Raw genomic sequence first — 4,815 nt, forward strand, 5'->3', positions numbered from 1 at the left:
AATTCGACTTGATATGTCGAAGGACGATGAAAATGTATAACCGGCCAGACAGACTGAGGCCGTTAAATAATTAAATAATATAAATTTTGTAAGTCTCTTGTATTAGATATTTTAGATATTTATTTCACCTTCATTGTATGTATCCTAAACTCAGTTAATCCCGCACACTTTCAATATAAATTATGAACAGTGTAGTAAACTCGTCAAAAGCAGTAACTACCCCTGTTAGTGATGACCATATTCATAAAACAGTTTATTGTATGTCAAATTTGAAGCAAAATGTACTTCTGCGAATTATGACACCTAATTACTGCGCATGGTGAGTTGCGCAGTATCACGCCGATGTTTGATGTAAGATTATATCGCAATCTTTCGGAATTTACTGAAAAAGTGAACCAAGGTCAAAGAACGGGCGTGAAATCAATTCCATGGATTGGCGTCGTGCTATTTATGTCGCATGAACTTTGACCTCGATGAGCCAAATGATCAGCACTCTGTAGGTCGAGCGCGAAATAATTACAACAGAAAAATTAAATGATCTTTAAGAACTCGTTATTTTATTTGTAAATATGTTCATATAACTAGCAATGAAACTTTAAAACATTTGTAGTGAGTTTTTTTGTATTTTTTTAAACATTTGTCCTACTGAGGAAAACTGCGAGGGGGCAAAAAGCTTGCAACATCTTGTCGCCATCTTGTGAGATGCTAGCCACTTTAATATTTTAGTTTTTAAAGTCTTTTTTCCACATTTCTAACCAGTTTCGTCCAATTTTGCCCCTCACACTTCCACTCTAAAGAAAATTAATGTCTACGCCACTGCCCGGAAATTGTATTTGTTCCTGTGTGTATGTTTTAGTGTTTTACGTATGCGTTTTGTCTTGGCAAATAAAAATATATAGAAACACCAGTAAAATTACACATAGCAAAGAAAGCTCTTACATAGCTATACGGTATATCATAGGTTACATAAAGTTATTGGGATACTAATCATCAATATGTTAATTAAAATTTTGCCTAATATAATGTCAATTGGGCGTATTTTCACTCTTCACCTAATTTAACATCCACACAAAATAGCACCGGCTTACATCGTTTAGGCATATTGTGTAAACTTTAAAAATAAATTTAAAGTACAGGTTAGTTGTCCTGGCTCCGCTGAATTTCGACCACATTTTAGGACCTTGGTTAAAGGTTATTTCCTTTTTTTGCTGCAAATCATACTACGAATTTGATTGTTTCCCTTTTAGCTTGCCTTGCCAAATGCTTTTGTCCCTTCAATATCATCCTTTCCGGAGGTAATTGAGTTATTCCTTTTGGAATAAACGACCTTAATACACAGGGAGTGTGAATTTAAAATGGAGTTATATCTAAATGGGTGAATCCATTTGAAACCTACAGCCCTTATTTTGAACATTAAGGTCATGTCTTCCATAGAAGATAATAAATGGACTTCAACTAAAATTGCCCATTATACATCTCCTTTGCAATACAAAACCTGAAACGACGTATTGTATAAACTGAGTAAAACGCTGCATATTGCTAAGCTTTGGTAGAATAATAGCTGGCAGATAACCATATACCTGGTTTATTTTCTTAACTTAAGATAATTCACTACTGAATTTAACAATAACATTGTCTTTAATTCTTTAATCCATCATTGTCCATTTCCCTTCATCAGGGATAAATCTTTCAGGGATATATCTTTCACACCGAGTACGCATAGTTGTTTACCTCTTCTCCATACGCATCAAATCTGTCATCGATGTGTTTTGGGGTTTCCTGCCCTGTAAGATAAACGTTTTTTGTTTGTTAAGTGTGCAGAAAAATTCAAAAAATAATATTAACTTTATTATTGACTAAAATTGTATACACCGCGGATCTGCCATTGCACATATATCAAAATAGAACCTATTGGCTATTTCTAGGCTGTTGGTGCCCTCTAGAATACGTCTTACAACTGTGGACATCCACGGCTATGTGTCCACCTGTCATGAATGTAAATTCATATGAAATTCCACCACTGAAGTTTAATGTAGAAGAACACACACCCAAACAGTGGCGGTGCCACTAGGGTGGAATGAGAAGCAAATGCCCCCAGTCAGAACTCTTGCCCCCTGTCCACCTGTAAAAACCCAAAATTGCGAAAATTTTCACATTTGGCGGGAATTTTGCGCAAAATTTGTTGCCCTCTCCCCCTCCCAATATTCTTTTCTATTAAACCTAATAGTAATATGCTGTGCAATTGTACCTTTGAAATCAGGATATAGCCCTTGACCATTTTGGAAACTCATCCGGGGTCATGTCGTACATCCCTTGACCATACGGGTCATTTGCACCATGGTCAGCGTTGGAACACCTGGAACACCATCCTCGCTTACAGATAAAGCATGCCACACCCAGAGCAACAAGAAGGATAAGCAGGACAGCAACAACACCTATGACGATTCCAGTCACAGGTACTTCATCACCTCCTTTAGGGGATTTGGTTGTAGGTTCTTTAAAAATACAAATGGCTAGGTTAATTTTCAAATACGAAGCAAAATGGACTTCATCAGAAGAACATATCCCTGAATTGTTGTTAAATGGTTTATGGAATGATGTGGGGCAGTAGTAATCAGCGACAACCTGTAAAGTGTGCTGAGGCTTGTGGATCAACGTCTAGGCGCTGTACCTGTGCGTAGCGCACTATTAATTACTGCGCCTTTTTATGATAAGCCACACATATTTATATACAAAGCCGGGAAGCAAAACAGACCTGGACATAGCTTGTCAAATGAAGGTGAAATAGGCCACGAACGCACGTTACGTGCAACAAAAGTATAGTATGTTCTTGCTCTGCGGGAGCAGAATTGTGTTGATTTCAGCATATGTATCGATCGAATTCTAGCACGACTATGCATAACAATAGAGAATGGTCAGTAGCGTTCTGAGTGGCATGGGTAGTGGAGACATTGCGATTTTCAAACGCAGCACGTGGAACGTACGTTTTCACGTACGTTAATACGGTGTTAATATTGCTAGTCTCGGTTCCAAACTGGATTGTGCTCATTCGTCACGAAGGAGAACATTTCAGCATATAATATTTGATCTAATCTAATCTAGGTCGATAGAGGGTATAGTGATTGAAAAAATAACAGTAAGCTGAGTCTCTGTCTAGTTCAAGCAGGCCGCTTTTGATTTTGACTAAAATTTTGAACTACATGCTGAATGAACTTAATTGTTTGTTGTGCTCCCCAAATATTATAGTTGCCCAAAAACATATATTTTGGTAGACTAAACATCACTACATCCACACATGCTGACTTAACTTTCAAAATGAGACTTTTTCGTCCTGAAAATTGGGCACGTTGCATGGACTTAGACATGAGGTAAAATCAGCATATTTCAACGTAGCATCTGCGTTTTATTCTACGTTGGAATCCAAAATGGGAAATCGCAATATCATTTTTTGTACGCAAAGTATCACACACATTTCAATGGGCAATCTCTGCGTATGAACATTGCGTTTAAATTTAGTCCATTTTTATCACATCACTGTACCTTTATTATAACGATTTGTTACAAACAAAAAGGATCATAATAATAATTAGACTTTCCTTCGTATGTTCTTTATCTTTGAATGTCTTTAACATAATATTTATTGTGAAAGGGACAAATTTTGTGCATTTTCAACGATATATCTACGTCGATCTCGCACGTGGAATATCTTCCAAAATAGCTAAATACGTGACCTCGCTTCGATACAGGAGAGTGGTTTTTAATAGATCAACGTACGTCCGATGTCTACGTTTGGAAATCGCAATGTCTCTAGTATTTTATATAAATGTTGAACGTTGACTTGTGGGTAGGTGACTGTTAGAAAAGTTCCTCATTTAAAATTTCTTACACAAAAAATACTGTTGATAAAAATATAATAATGCATAATACCTGTCCTTGTATACTGTAATGTTGAGAAGATGGGAGTAAAGCTTCCAACGGCTGTTGACAAAAAAATCACACGACTTTATATTTATAAGATAAAAGTAGAAAATCCTGGTTATTAAGACTAATTATTCCCACACACGCTGCCTTGTTTGTTTTTGCAATGTAAGTCTGTAGTTTAAGGTTGAATTTTGTGAAGCGCTGATGTCGTATTTGGTCATGTAACGGCGCTATACAAAAGCCGATTAGTTGTTGTTATTGTATTTCAAATGATGCTGACTTAAAGTTTACAATAAACTAAGATAAAAGTAGTTTATCCTTCGTGTCAAACTACATGTAATTAGCTTAGCAAATATCTTCTTGAAGGATTATACATCTTTATTCAGTACTCTTTACTTATTCTATAAAATCATGATTTTTGTCACATCAAACATACAAATAAATCTTCAACTCAGTGATTAAAGATTATAAGAATTCAAAAAGTATAACTAAATTATTTGGAGATAGATAGCATTTACAAGCCATTTGGTATAGGCCTATACATCTATTATTAAAAATCGTAGGGGTTATAGTATTTACAAATATGTTAAAATAGCTGTATTTTTATCTCAATAAAGAATAAACACACTTTCTTCTTTTACTCACTGTGATTTAGTCAAGCATTTGTCATGCAATGTTCGATTTATACGCACACTCGATGTATCGATATCAAAATATTTGAATCAAAAATATTTGGTTTTTTGACTTTACTGAAATAGTTGATGCCTGTTTTATATTTATAAATTCATTGCTTAAAGAGAAAACCAAAGGACCATCCATACCAAGGCACTGTTCACATATCTCCTTCTGCGCAAGGTTCACATCCTCTTTGTCCAGTTTCAGATTGAAAAGTGC

General features: G+C 35.6%; 1 long non-coding RNA gene across 1 annotated transcript; it reads right to left on the reverse strand.

Annotated features, from left to right (window-relative positions):
- Positions 1 to 535: 535 nt before the first annotated feature.
- LOC140168634 (uncharacterized) lies at positions 536 to 2,464 on the reverse strand. The gene is made up of 2 exons (XR_011861254.1): positions 2,249 to 2,464; positions 536 to 1,784 (listed from the first exon to the last, which is right to left on the reverse strand). It is a non-coding gene; the product is annotated as an uncharacterized lncRNA (long non-coding RNA).
- Between the last annotated feature and the right edge of the window lie 2,351 nt (positions 2,465 to 4,815).

The sequence above is a fragment of the Amphiura filiformis genome, chromosome 13 (assembly GCF_039555335.1).
Source record: "Amphiura filiformis chromosome 13, Afil_fr2py, whole genome shotgun sequence".
In the NCBI taxonomy this organism is placed as follows: domain Eukaryota; kingdom Metazoa; phylum Echinodermata; class Ophiuroidea; order Amphilepidida; family Amphiuridae; genus Amphiura; species Amphiura filiformis.